Source organism: Triturus cristatus, chromosome 1_2, assembly GCF_964204655.1.
Source record: "Triturus cristatus chromosome 1_2, aTriCri1.1, whole genome shotgun sequence".
NCBI classification, from domain to species: domain Eukaryota; kingdom Metazoa; phylum Chordata; class Amphibia; order Caudata; family Salamandridae; genus Triturus; species Triturus cristatus.
Window position 1 is genome coordinate 944,646,422 of NC_140580.1, and position 15,738 is coordinate 944,662,159.

Genomic DNA, 15,738 nt, shown 5'->3' on the forward strand with positions numbered 1-15,738 from the left:
GCACCACAGATGTCAATAATATCTGAGTCACTGATATATCTGGTCACATGCATCCTGTTTCATAATTTGGTCTCCATTGCGCCAGTGTCTCTGGTTAGACTGTTAATAATTTTGCAAGATTTAGTTGATATCCAGTAGGTGGCAGTGTCTTATCAAAAATCCCACAATGTACGCAACTTGTAAACATGTTGTGAAATGAGTAACCAACACATGAACATACACAATTCTCAAATCTCAATGGCAGGAAAAAGAAAAATATACTTTTTTTTATTTGTTCATAGTCGATAGCAACGATGGTTGGTATCCTGACAAAAGCCAAGGAGTTTCTGAAACACTAAGACTAAGGGCCATATTTATGGTCCGGTTGCGTCGCTCTTTAAACCCTAGGTCAGATTTTTGACACATTGTGTGGCTCTGAGTAGCTCCAAAAATTTGGAGTAACGCGACACAGTGCAAATCGTTGCATTGCGTTACTCTGCCCTGGGAAGGCGTTCCATGGCCATTATGTGGGTGTTCCCACGCAACTCCCATGGTTTTTATGCATTCCGAGATTTCCAAGACCTTGTAAACCTGGCAATATGCCAAAAAGATACACATAAGGCGTAACAAGGAGAAATATCTTTATTCTTCCTCTTTACTTCCTCTTTCTATGTGGGCTGCATTCTGCAGATGAAATTCATAGAGAGGTACACAGGGTACCATAGATAAAACAGGTTGTGTCACCTACAAAGGGCGATCATAAAGATTGTGAGCATGTATTATATGTGGGTGTGTGTCTGTGTGCATGTGTTTGAGTGTGTGTGTGTGTGTTTATATATATATATTTTAAACTTTTTAAGGGCACTGCGAATGAGACATTACTATGGTCTCTCGCGAGGGGCACGGACTTCGTGGTGCCACTATCACTCCAAATCTCATCTTTAAACCACTCTCTTCTGCAGTCTCTTTGCCAGACATTTACACTAATTTTCTCCTCATATCTTTCTGAAAAACTCAATCTGCATATCTAAAACCTCATCTCTTTCCTCTTCAGCACTCTCTTTTCAGTCTCTCCCACGGGTTCTCCCTTGCTTCTCCTTCACTTCACCAATCCCCCCCACACACACAATGCACCCACTCACCCACTGTATTTTCTTTAACTTTCTCGCTGTCAACTTTTTGACAGCTGTGTACCTCCTTTTATTCACTTACACATATAATCACAGTTACAATTGGAACACCTGACCATTGTTCTGTGCACTCCGCAGAGAGGCCAAGAATTGAGTGAGCATGTATTCTGAACCCCTTTATGACCCACACACAGAAACATTGATTTCAGAGTGCACTCCACAGCTCTCAGTCCTGGCCCAACCACAAACTGATCTCTAGAGCTGCACAGAAGCAGCCATCTTCACACTTCACGCCATAAATGATACATATGTAGCACAAAAAAAGCCAAAGAAACACACCATCCTGGAAAATCTAAAAATTCTTATCCAATCCAATCCAATCCCAGCATTTGTATAGCGCACTACTCACCCGGAAGGGTCTCAAGGCGCTGGGGGGGGGGGGTCCGCTACTGCTCGAATAGCCAGGTCTTGAGTTGCTTCCTGAAGGAGAGATGGTCCTGGGTCAGCCGAAGGCGGATGGGGAGGGAGTTCCATGTCTTGGCCGCCAGGTAGGAGAAGGATCTTCCTCCGGCGGTGGCTCTGCGAATGCGTGGTACTGCGGCGAGGGCGAGGCTGGTCGATCGTAGCTGGCGGGTGGGCGTGTAGAAAGTCAGGCGGTTGTTGAGGTACTTGGGGCCCAGGTCTTGGAGAGCCTTGTGTGCGTGGGTGAGGAGTCTGAACGTGATCCTCTTGCTGACGGGGAGCCAGTGCAGGTCTCTCAGGTGGTCAGAGATGTGGTTGTGTCGGGGATGTCCAGGACGAGTCGTGCGGAGGCGTTCTGTATGCGCTGGAGTCTTTTCTGTAGTTTGGCTGTGGTTCTGGCGTAGAGGGTGTTTCCGTAATCCAGTCGGCTGGTGACGAGTGCCTGGGTGACCGTCTTCCTGGTTTCGGTGGGGATCCAACGGAAGATTTTACGGAGCATGCGCAGGGTGTTGAAGCACGATGATGAGACGGCGTTGACTTGTCTGGTCATCGAGAGGGAGGAGTCCAGGACGAAGCCCAGGTTGCGTGCGTGGTCCGTTGGCTTGGGAGTGGTGCCCAGGGCAGGGGGCCACCAGGAGTCGTCCCAGGCGGAGGGGGCGGATCCCAGGATGAGGACTTCCGTCTTGTCTGAGTTCAGTTTCAGGCGGCTGTTCTTCATCCACTCAGCGACGTCTTTCATCCCTTTGTGTAGGCTGGCTCTGGCGGTGGCGGGGTCGTTGGTGAGGGAGAGGATCAGCTGGGTATCATCGGCGAAGGAGATGATGTTGAGGTTGTGTTGGCGTGCGAAGGCTGCGAGAGGGCTCATGTAGACGTTGAAGAGGGTTGGGCTGAGTGATGATCCTTGTGGTACGCCGCAGATGACTTCGGTGGCCTCGGATCTGAACGGGGGGAGGCGGACTCTCTGGGTTCTTCCGGTGAGGAACGAGATGACCCACTCCAGTGCCTTCTCTTGGATTCCGATGTTGCTGAGGCGCTGTACTAGGGTGCGGTGGCAGACAGTGTCGAACGCCGCAGAGAGGTCCAGGAGGATGAGGGCTGCTGTTTCGCCGTTGTCAAGCAGGGATCTGATGTAATCGGTGGCTGCGATCAGGGCGGTCTCGGTGCTGTGGTTGGCTCGGAAACCGGACTGCGAGGGGTCGAGGGATCCGTTCATCTCGAGGAAGGTGGCGAGCTGTCTGTTGACGGTCTTCTCGATGACTTTGGCAGGAAAAGGGAGGAGCGAGATGGGGCGGAAGTTCTTGAGGTCGGTGGGGTCCGCTGTTGGTTTCTTCAGTAGGGCGCTGAGCTCGGCATGCTTCCAGCTTTCCGGGAAGGTGGCGGTGGTGAAGGAGACGTTGATTATGTCCCGGAGTTGGGGTGCGATGATGGAGTCGGCCTTGTTGAAGACGTGGTGGGGGCAGGGGTCGGTTGGTGATCCGGAGTGGATGGTGTTCATCGTGCGGGTGGTGTCTTCGATGCTGACCGGGGTCCAGGTGCAGAGGGTGGTGGTGGGGGGCATTGGTTCGGTGGTGGGGTGCGTGGTTGGTGTGCCGAAGCTGTTGTGTATGTCGGTGATCTTGCGGTGGAAGAATCAGGTGAGTGAGTCGCAGAGGTCTTGCGAGGGGGTGATGTTGATGTTTCCGGCGCTGGGGTTGGAGAGCTCTTTGACGATGCTGAAGAGTTTGTTGCTGTTGTTTTCCAGTCGTTCTTTGAATGTTGACCTTTTGGTGGTGCGGATCAGCTGGTGGTGTATCCGGGTGGCGTTCTTGAGGGCAGTCATGTTTTCTGTGGTCTGGTCATGGCGCCAGGCTTTCTCGAGGGTGCGGCAGTTCTTCTTGGAGTTTTTGAGTTCGTCGGTGAGCCAAGAGGCTTTCTTGCTGCCGGGTCTGCTGGGAGGGGTCTTCAGTGGTGCGAGGTCATCTGCGCAGTCGGTGAGCCACTGTGTGAAGATGCGGGCTGCTACGTTGGGGTCCGTAACGCTGGCGGGAGGGTTCCGTCTGAGGGAGGTGGTGAGCTGGTCGGCGGTGATCTTGCTCCAGCTCCTGCGGGGAACCTGTTGCGGGTGGTGGTGGGTAGTGGTTCTCCGGAAGCTGAAGTGGACGCAGCTGTGGTCAGTCCAATGGAGTCCGGTGGAGTGGCTGAAGGAGATGTACTTGCTGGAGGAGAAGACGGGGCGTGTGGCCGGCGTAGTGGGTGGGGGTGTTGACCAGTTGCTTGAGTCCGAGGTTGGCGAGGTTGTCCAGCAGGGTGGTGGTGTTGCTGTCATTGTTGTTCTCCAGGTGGAAGTTGAGGTCCCCTAGGAGGATGTAGTCTGAGGAGGCGAGGGCGTGCGGGCTGATGAAGTCTGCGATGTCTCTGCTGAATTGTGTGCGTGGTCCCGGGGGTCTGTAGATGAGGGTGCCTCTGAGGGTGGTCTTTGGGTCGGTGTGTATCTGGAAGTGGAGGTGCTCGGCGGCGGTGAATGTGTCATCGGAGTTTGCCGTGATGCGGGTGGTGTTCTTATAGACTGCAAGAGTGATAAAAACGTGAAAATTAAATAGGAGGAGCATCGCTGTCTCCAGGCAGAGTCTGTTTTTGCTGGATGCTGTGGTTGCCAGTGGTGTGGGGAAGAGGGGCCAGGATATTTACAAATGGGGTATGGTATGGGAAAATTGTATTGCGTTTTTAGGTCGAGCATTGCGATGACCTGTTGTAGCTCTCTCTGTGTGGGTTAGCCAAACACACCCATTGCTATTGGCTGTAAGCTGCAACATTTAGAAATGCTGGTTTCCTATTGGTGCATTTCTGTTGAAGTCCCTCCTTCGTGTGTTTAGCTCTCTGTCTGGCGATTTGACTCTGAGAGCATTTTCTTTGGTCTTCACACAGTGGAGCTTGTGATGGCCTCTCTTCCCTCCTCCCGTCTGGCTTTGCATATTGGGCGGTTTCCCATTTAGCTGTGGGACTTTTTTTTTTTTTTTGCAGTTTTACTTAACGTGAATTTATGCAAATCACCTTCTGACATACTGCCCGTAAACAATGTAAGCGCTTCACCTTCCGACATGCGTAAACAATGTAAGCACTCTGAAAAGCTTATTTTTCTCTGCAGTGCTTTCGTCACTGCATTCTTAAATACAAAGTGACGTGATTTAGGAACGATCAGTTCCGATTTATTCTGCTAAGTCACGTTTTGTTCCTTATAGAGATAAAACAAAAACTTAGCAACAACAGACTTTTTATTTAAACAAAAACTTTATTGAAAATATCTTGACTGGTCAGAATAATGGACGAAGGACTCACATGCACTTTCATATCGCATCCGTAGACAAGTAGGAGGTTCCCTAGCAGTCTGCCGACTAGCGCACAGCAGTCACCATGCTGTCAGGACTTGAGCTGCTGCCGACCGATGCGTCATCACTTATGGACCGGTACTATACTCGCTGGTACAAGCTAGGTAAACTCTTGTTTTCATCTTTGTCACAATCCCATTGGGAGGGGGCAAGCCAAACCGAGACCCATTTTGTGTGTGAAAAAGGCCGCTTTATTGAAACAGGTGCATATTACAAAATAACCAACTGGCAACTGCCTTACAAAACCAAAGCCTCGCTATACATCAAATAGTTGACCCCTGATACCCCCCCCCCACCCCTACAATCCCCTCAAAAGTCTATCCTGAAACTTAGACTACCTGCCTACCCTTTTCCTGCCCCTGCTCACAAACTTCTAATACTTAACGAAAAACCTGTGCCAACCCTGGCCAACTTTTCTAAACCCCACCACCCAGGAAAAAGGGGGGTGACAGCCACTACTGCCTAGCCCCCTTTTTTCTGACTCCCCTGTCCTATAGGCCTCTTACTTTCTAGGGTGGCTCTGAACATTTAACGTTCTGGCTAACTCCTCCCTAATTTCCAACAAATAAAGGTCAATCCCAAGCCTTGACAAGTAGACCCTATCTCCTCCCAAAAATCCCACTGCATCAAAACGAATGTCACTGTGCACAATTCTACCAAAACTCAATTCCCTGCTAAAACGAGACATCTCTGTATTAAGCTTCTTCCTGGCTCTGTCCACTGCTCCTGGATTAACTACCCCCGCCAGGCCCGGCGGGCCACAACGCAGTCCTTAGCACAAAACATCCTGACCACTGTTGCTTAATAAGTGCTAAGTCCCTCTTCATGTGTGTCCTCAGGACTATGCCCTTCTCTTTACACAAATCGTTTCTGCCCAAATGCACGACCAAAATGTCCGGACACTGACCCCCAACTAGCAGACCGTTAAGACACGGAATCTGCTTCTTCCAAAACATGCTCCCTCTTCCTCATAACACTTTAAACAGTTTATTATTAAAATCAAGATTCTGTCTTTCTCGTGCTTGTACATATGCCCACTTCACAAAGGAGTGTCCCACAACCCAGAAAGGGGGGCCAGACACCGAACCAGAAACGAGAAACATTGCGTGAACTTATGCATTGTAACAACCGCGCTAAATTCCTTATCCCTGCTGCCCAAGTATAGCTTATAACAATCTGAGGATCACCGCCCCAAGCGCATGATATCACCCTGTCCCCACCCTCCATTGCTTGCCTCAGATGCTGCCCCAATCCGGAAAGAGTGTGTCCCCAATACCTGCACCGTGTATGCCCAATTCCTTCAGTGCCTTCCTCAGCACCGCTAGCAGTTGGAAAGCTGTAACTCTTTTCCCATTCACAAGCACAAAAACTGACTCCCCGATATCCTTGGATGCTGCTTGCCAGTGAAGCTCAGTAAGCAGTAGGGCAAGTAAGCTTAGGCAATGGAGCCTGCAACAACACCCATTTCCCCCTGCCCTTCTGATCCCTTTTGGACTTTTTCAACCATATGTGTATACCCGCATCGAGCAAGACCACATCTTCCCACCCGACCCCCCCCACCTCTTCTGTCCCCTAACAACTCAGACACTCTAAATGCACCAAAAACATCCACCATCAATGTGGAAAACAAGCATGACACGAAGGCGTCGGTGCAAATCCTAGGCAAAATCTGTATTACGCTGCTCAGCAACTGCCATGACAAGGGTCTCCTGACCGTATTCAGCTAGCCACGCTCACTGGCCCACCCTTCCAGCATCCTTGAGCCCAATTCACCCGCTGAAGGCATGTAACCCAAGAGCAATTTACCCAAGAATGCAATTCCCGCTAATTTCCTTGCAATTGACACCCTGGGTAAGCCTTTTCCAATCATATGCAGGATGAACTGAATCACATCGTCCCTTCGCTGTAACTCATTCAAGCGCAGCTGGGCACCTGACAGCAAAACTCCTTCCATGCTAGATTATAGGCTATCAGTGGCGGCTGGTGACATTTGAAGGTGGTGAGCCGTAAAAGTGACGCCTGAGTGCACCACAGCCAGCGAGCGCAGAGAGTAAGCCCGAGCAACATAAGGGGGGTTCGGGGAGTATCTCCCCCGAGAAATTGTTTTTAAATGATCGGGCAAATGGTACATTTTCAAGCAAATTTGAGAAAGCAAGAAGGTTAATAAAGCAATTGTGAAAGTGTAGTTAGTACATTGCACTTCCCCATTCTGGAACTGACCCCAAGGCAATGGTAGTAATGCGCAGAGAGTTAATATGCCTACTGCAAAGAACATATAGCATGCAGATCACAAAAAGGTCATATAATGTAAATAGTTCAGTGGATTACTGATTTTGTTAAAGTCATGCTTTTGTTACTTGCAGTTTAAAAGTTACAAGCCTAAGTTAGTGGATCGAGCTAGTAACTGTCATCAGAGAGCTGCATACAAATTGCAAGGCATAGGTTAGAGCGTTATGATTTTTTTCTCCAGTCAGTAATTATCCAAATGTTGCGAAAAAAGGTCCATTTGGCTAGAAATTAATTCCTATTTGTATAGTCAACACAACCATGGTGTTACAACTGGTTTAAAATTATACGTTTGTGCTGCTCCAGAGCAGACAGTCAGTCTTAAACTATACTACCTTCCATTATGGATGACATGTGACACCTGCACCATGTAGTCCACGTTTGTTTTATGTAACATTCCCTATGCAATGATTTACACACGTATGCCATTGTCTCTGTATAATGGGTTTGTGTATGAGATGTAAATGGCTCTAAAATCCTACACTACATTAAAAAACAAAAGAAATGCATGTGAGAAAGGGGCTATGGGGAGATTATGTAGGAGCATAGTAGATGCATAGAGACAAGAGTCCCAGGTGGATTCGCCTTACAATGATTGCATGTAAAGATGAAGCTTGTCTTAGCTCACTGTAATTCAGTTTATGCCTTGTATAAAGATGATGACGCATAACACAATTACACGCTGTGCCATCCGTGGATTGGAATTTGTTGCAAGGTATTTTTTGCTAGTTTTAGTTTATACCCTGATTACTAGCTTGAATTTTACTGCTAGCGTTTGGAAGCAGCTGCTTTCGGCACAAACCAGTGTGTTTATCACTTCCGAAAGGAAGCAGTAAAATGCAAGCCATTTCGCATCCAACATAAGCTATTTATCACTGCCCCCGCCCCTCCCCTTGCCAGCAGGCCACTCGTGACAGCTGAGTGATAGCCAGGTAGTACGTCATCATCATGCACAATGCAATTTGGGGAAGCCAAAAATCTTCATACCAGGAAGAAAAACCCATAAAAACAGCAGCATCATCCGACCTGTGTAATGTAACTGGAGTTCGTGCAGGCAATGTGCTCGTGTAAAGCGCTCCAAGAGTTTGCGCTATTTAAAAACCTGCAAAAAACACATACACACACACGCACACAGAGTAACAAGAAAAATACTTAATAATTAAGGAAGCACGATTGTTTAAATAAATACACTACAAGCACTCTAGTGACTCTACTTTAAAACGCTAACACATAATTCCACTTTTAAACATCCACGTGCAAATTTGATTACTCGGTCATGAGAATGACCTTTTTTGGCGTCACTCATCTGGTCAACCGATTGCTGATGCATCGACCTTCACCCTCGCGATATAATCGCATCAGATTTCCACAGTATGGACCAATGCTCTGCCGCTTATTCTCGATTAAAATTCAGAACATTGTTTCCCGCCCAGTCCTTTTCACAGAGTCTGATGTAGGCGGTAAACTTGCTGCGTCACGCCAATCTTCTTCTTGCTGCTGCTGTCTGGCCAAGAAGGCCTCTAAGTGCTGCATGAGTCAGAGCATGGGCTTCTATGGGAATTCTCTGCGGCATATTATCAAGCCCATTATCGCCGCTTTAGTTTTCTGCCGCTAAAGCGTCGATAATTTTAACGCCTTGCTTGATAATATGCCCCTAACTTTTTGACGAGGCTAAGTGGGGAAAAAAGCTGTGACATGCTAGGATGTTTAGAAACAATCGCAATGGAGCGCACACCGCTAGCCCCTCCTCCGGGTCGCCCCAAGGGAAGCTGGTACATGAAGTTCTTGGGTGGTTCACCCCAGTGGGTGCAAGTAAGTACTTGTTGGACTGATGATCTCTAGACCCGATACATGTCCCGGGTTTTAAAGTATCGCCCGAGACATGGCTCGGGTTTCGGGATAACTTCCCTCATCAGTAGAGAAAATAGTCAGGGGTGGAAGAGAGGGCCGCCAAGCAACCGTCAAAGGCCTCAGTGCCCGCACAGGCACGCAGGTGCGTCGTCCAGGAGCTCGTCAGCTCAAAGCTCGAGGGAGCCATTTTTAGAAAGAATCGCAATGGAGCGCACACCGCTAGCCCCTCCTCCGGGTCGCCCCAAGGGAAGCTGCTACATGAAGTTCTTGGGTGGTTCACCCCAGTGGGTGCAGGTAAGTACTTGTTGGACTGATGATCTCTAGACCCGATACATGTCCTGGGTTTTAAAGTATCGCCCGAGACATGGCTCGGGTTTCGGGATAACTTCCCTCATCAGTAGAGAAAATAGTCAGGGGTGGAAGAGAGGGCCGCCAAGCAACCGTCAAAGGCCTCAGTGCCCGCACAGGCACGCAGGTGCGTCGTCCAGGAGCTCGTCAGCTCAAAGCTCGAGGGAGCCATTTTTAGAAACAATCGCAATGGAGCGCACACCGCTAGCCCCTCCTCCGGGTCGCCCCAAGGGAAGCTGGTACATGAAGTTCTTGGGTGGTTCACCCCAGTGGGTGCAAGTAAGTACTTGTTGGACTGATGATCTCTAGACCCGATACATGCTAGGATGTTCCCTGAATGTAAGTGAAGACTAATGCTGCAATTTCCACCACAAGGGAACGGCTTTTGGCAATTGGTTCATTCTTGATCTTTCTCTAATCATTCAAATCTACCATGAAGACCTACAAAAATGGAAAGATAATGGCCCAAAGCAAACAAAGCTGCTTCTGACGAACTATTCGTCTGACAAACAAAGCGCTCAATAGGTAGCAAGTCAAACCCCAGTGGAAAATCAACAGACTGCAACATTTACCTGGATGTAACATGAGTCTGAGTCTGTAATACTGGCTCGATGACTGGCACTAGGGCACCACACTGGGCAGCCAGGGAACCCTCCATCTATCAAAGCAATGCAAACTGACATAGCAATGAATTTAGGGATGCATAAAGCCAGGTCTAACACCCACCAATTACCCATACACTGTTACTATTAGTGCTCAGCGTCAGGCTTTTCGGGTTCTTGCACCTGTGAAGCTCCCCACCCATTCCCATCTGGCCTGCCTGCAACTCTCTTGGTATTTTCCAGACTGAATGAGTCTTGTTGACAATATCAAGCCATGAAAATACTCACCCTCTACCGAACCCAATACTTTTGTGGGTGCCTGGCTACATTTCAGGTATTTAGGAATGTGGTGGTACTTACATAAGTGCAACTCTAGCAGGAAGCACACAATAGGGCCCAAGAGAACAGGATATGATTCAATCAGGTCGTTTAAAGTTCATTACTGTCATGTTGTATGGCGGTGCTCTTAGACGAGATGAATATTTGATTTCTCGATGAACTACAGGAGGGTGGGTGACATTCTGATGTCGATGGGGATGTTGTTCCACGTTTTGAATGGGTAGACAGATAGCTTGGATGGGTGCCTTGCGGTTTTTCCTTCTTGTTTTCCTTCATCTCGGGTCGGCATTGTTGTTGCTCCTAGCTGATGGATATGAAGGGGTCTGGTCTCTGGTGGCCTTGTAGCTGAAGTCGCTTCTCTTGGTCTGCCATCGTTACAGAGCCGCAGCCACAGGGGGCCTTGAGGGGCCAGCAACCCGTACTAATGCTTGCCCCCTCCAAATGCAATGGCAGCAGGCAGGGCTCACAGCTTAATGTCAAGGTTAAAGTCAAGTGATAGCTTTCAAAATAAAATCTCAACTCATATTATGATTTTCTTCACCACATAATATGTTCAGTATGTCAAAAGAAAAACCTGCATTACATTGCGAAGCAAACCTCAAACACATCCTTTAATTTTAAAATGATAAGTGAAAACTGCTCCTGCATGATCAGCCTAAAAAATATAATGTGATCTAGAGAAGAATCATAATGCTGCATGAGTCGCTGCAATGTATGTTTTAGTGAAATGCATGATTTACTTGTCAAATCTCCCTTTTTCGAAATGGGAATCCACCGCCCCCTTCTCTTTCTCTCTCTCTCGCTCTCTCTCTTTCTGGGAAAACATTGGGGCAGATTTACTAAGATTAACTTATTTACTAAGACATTGCACCACCAAAAGGTCTGTCAAAGTTATTTACTTTCCAGTGCAAAAAGTATCTCGCTATTTTCTTAGTTAAAATGGCACTGGGCACTACTTTGCATCAAGGGACACAAACTCCAATCTACTAAGATAACCGGACCAGTCTTTGATTAAAAAAATAAATCTTCTTTAAAGCAGACACAAAGTTTGTGAGATTATTGTATGTTTACTCATGCTCCCTTTTCAAGATCTCTCCATCTTATCCTCAGCCCACAGTGCTCATCCATCGTTTTTGTGTTTCAAAGTGGACTCAGGGTAGAATAAGCAGTTTATAAGCAAACAGTGTCATCGTGTAAGATTCTAACACTTCTACAATGACACTGGCACCAGAAAACGGACACTAGGCTACCTACTCCTTCACAGGGCCCATAACAAAGGCACTTCAGCACCGTCACTGGCTCTCTGCCACAGGACCACCAACATTGACATGGGGGCATCGATATATGTATGGCAACAAAAAAGGCTGATACTAGGATACTATCAAGAGGACACAAACACAGGGGCAATGGAAAATATGCGCCATCACAAGTGTAATGACACAGGAAAATCAACACTGACGCTAGGGTCCTGGCGCAGAGGACACTGACACATGAGCACCAGTACTGACATGAGAACAGTGACACTGGAACACTCATGTGAGGCACTATCATGAATGATTTGCCTCTGCATGGGGGAGTTTCATTTCAGCACTGGGGATGCTAGGACACAAGAATAGTGACACTCGGACACAATACACTGATATGGGGATGTGGACACAGGGACAGAAAAACTGGAACATTGACATGGGTCACATTGACACAGTAACACCAGCACTGCCACTAGGGCATTAATATAGGGGCACAAGCAATCACAGAGCAACACTGGACACAGTCAGACAGGAACATCAATACTCACATGGGGATATTGACTTGGAAGAGGTGACACTAGAACGGTGACAGGGAGCGCAAACATTGATTCTGGGACACTGGCAAGTGTCCGGAAGACTAGGAGATTGAAGGAAGAGGACAAGATTAGTGACACTACAATACTGACACTTGGACACAACATGAGAACAGTGAAATTGCACCAGGACACTAACTGAAGGGCACTCACTGGAGAGAAACAACACTCCTATACTCACCTGTGGCTGCTGATATGTGTCAATGACATTGGGATACTGCTACAAGGACACTGACATTGGGACACAGGCATTGATACTGGTATTTGGACATAAACATGGGCCCCGGGCACTGTAACACTGCCAAGAAATACGGGCACTTGAGTACACTGCCACAGAGACACTGACATTGGAATGCTGCCATTGGAATATTGAAAATGAACAAAAGAACTGACATGGGCACATTGACACTGGGACACTAACAGTGGAACACCTCCACTAGGCCAATAGAGAGATGGGGGCCCTGAAATAGATACTGTCACACTTACACGGCGAGACAAAGAGAGGGACACCAGTGAAACATATGCACTAACACTGACATACAGACACTGACCCAGGAACCGTACTCAAGGGCACCAGCACTGGGACCCTGATACCAGGTGCTTCAACACATGCGCACTAACACTAAGGAGGTGTACAACACTGGGCACCAGCATGGAAGAGCAGACACTCAGTCATTGGCGCTAGCCCACCAAAACTGACACAGGGAACTACCAGGAGAGACACTAGCGTTGCCACGTCTCTCACCAAAAAAGACCTGCCGTTTCACCCTGTGTTAAGATTATGTAAGGATGGACAAATGTTACTTCAACAGGACCTTTTTAGGTCTCACCTAGCAAACGCAGCGCAGCTGCTTCGCTTGTCGAGACTCTATTGTTATGGCTTTCATTCAGGGAGACAAACTATGTGCGCGCCCGGACAGGCGATGTGCACGCGCATGGCGTCTCCTCTCTGGCATCTCTTTTGTGGTGATAGGAGCCTTTATACGCTCCCACCGCGCGCTTGATTTATTAGCGCTTGCAAGCATTCACCGCCAGAGCAGGATTTAATTGGTCATTTGATCTGTAGGGCAAATAACCTTTGTTTTGTTTAAAATGTGCGCCTAGCAACTCTGTGCAAATAGACTCTTGCCAGACATTTTCCAGGTGGGCGCAACCTTTTTTCTTTAGTAAGTCCTACGTAATTTCTTTCTCAAATAATAAGTTTCCATTAACAAGCTAAACAAGCCAGCAGCATCCATATTAATATCTACAATACTCCGCAATATTATTAAAACACCTTGTGCCCTGTACTTCTGCTCATAGTACACACCGGGAGCTGGGTAAAGAGGCCATGGTCAGAGGTACAATTGTACCCTTGCACAATCTTTTTTTTACCGCAAATGGCTCATAATTATGTGAACATGTAATTTCGTAAATTTTGCATAACAAGTTTAACGCAACATTACAGAAAATTACACAAGATCATGCTGGTGTCATGGTTATATCGCCCAGACGAATGTTAGATCCAAAATATTTGTAAAAAATTGAACTGCTGCTTTTCAGACACGTCAAAGCTGTCAGTGTTGAAAACAGATGATCTTACGAAAACGTCCACGATTTCTGTCTCCTCGGCATGAATCTTCAAGGCCGGTCCATGCTTCTTTATGCAATCTCAGATCAAATCTTCCACTCCGTGCAGAGCGCACACTACCAACTCAAACTGTAGGTAGTTCGGTCAGATGTAGTATGAAGCCGTGTCCCATTCCTACACATTCCTACACACACCTAGTATATCATGTTCAATAACACCCTCAGATCGGCGTCCAGCCTGCCCCAGTATGCATGTGTGTCCATGCTTACACCCACTTCCATGAGCCGACACCAGGACAGACACCACCCTACCTGTCCAAACAAGCATTTGCAATGCAATAGGTCTCGCATTTGCGAAATTTTGAGCTATTGGCATTGTAAATGACAATGCCTTTTATTTATACGTTTGAAAACATGCAAGCTGTGCATAAACAAGCACTTTGTACTTATAGTCCATGCTTATGAGAAGCAAGACTGACAGTCTCTTTTACTGCCAGCCTTGCTTCTCATAAGCAAGGACTATACGTTCAAAGTGCGTGTTTATGCACCGATTGCAGGTTTTCAAAACAAATGAATAAAAGGCATTGTCATTTAGAATGCCAATAGCTCCAACTTTCGCAAATGCGAGACCTATTGCATTGCAAATGCTCGTTAAAAGTTCTTTGTATTTACTTATATGCTTACATTAATTATGATTCTGGAATCATTTAGGCAGCCAAAGAACACTTTTTAAAGTGATTACTTAATTGCACTTCTTTAATAACCTATTAAAAAGGAAAGCAATCCAGCCATTTGCTGAGGTTCTTATATTTGTTGCCAGCCTTGACATGGAAATGCCGGCATGCCTGTAAACGTCCAGCCTTGTGGCAGCTGTAGCAGACACACATGTGGGCACCAACACTTGCACATGAATACTAATTGGGTGCTATTGGCACAGGGATGCTGACACTGTGGCACTGACACAAGAGCACTGGCATGGAAACATTGACAAAAGAACACAGGGCTATCAATAGTGACAGCGGAACGCTAGCATGTACAAAGAGAAGTCCATCACTGCCACTGGCACGTGGCCCTAGATACTGGGACAGTTAAAGTCACATGGGACTCTGCCATTGGAATAGTGACACTGAAATGAGACACAGGTATTGAGATGAGCATAATTGCCAGGGCACACTGACACAGGAACACAAACTGGCAAAGGGGATAAGTGGAAATGGAGACACTGGCACTGTGACAGGGGCATTGTCATTTGGACATAATGTGGGGACACTGGTACATGAACATTGTGACTGACACTGACAAAGGGAGACACACTCCTACCCTGACATTGGGACATGGGGATACTAGTACATAGTGTCATTGAGAACGGCACTGAAAGCTACACACGGTCACTGTCAGTGGGACATGAGGACATAGAGGTACTAATGTGTGGACACAAAGACTAGGTCTGAGAAACAAAGGGAGAGACCATGGACACTTGGACCGTGGGCATCTCAGCAAACAAGACTATGATCCCAACTAAAGAACATTGGGCCACATGTATGATCCTAGTTTGCCTTTGCACACAGGCCAATTCACAGATTCGGCACGTTTGCAAACGGAAAAAGTCTTTTCCTATGTACAAACACTATTTTGTGATTCAAATTGCAAAATGGGTTTGTGAATCGGTATTTGGAAGGGGTGTGTTTAGGGCATCCCTTCCAAATACCGAATCGCAGCGGTATATATGAATGTTTTGCACGGGAAACATCGTTTACAACGCGGGGATTACATCGCGATGCCATTACATTGCGGTTTTTACAACGCAAGTCATTACAACGACTTGCGCTAGATGGCGCTCTAGGACAAGGAATAGTATATTTCACTATCCAACACCTTCCCTACTGTACGTAGACTGGAGTTGGAATAGTAAATTATACTACTCCTAAGTCCAGCGCCCTCCAACGCAAGTCGTTGTAACGACTTGC

General features: G+C 47.3%; 1 protein-coding gene across 2 annotated transcripts in view; it reads left to right on the plus strand.

Moving 5' to 3' along the window:
• TNFRSF1B (TNF receptor superfamily member 1B) overlaps positions 1-15,738 on the plus strand; it is a 239,165-nt gene that overhangs the window by 162,031 nt on the left and 61,396 nt on the right. The window lies entirely within an intron of this gene.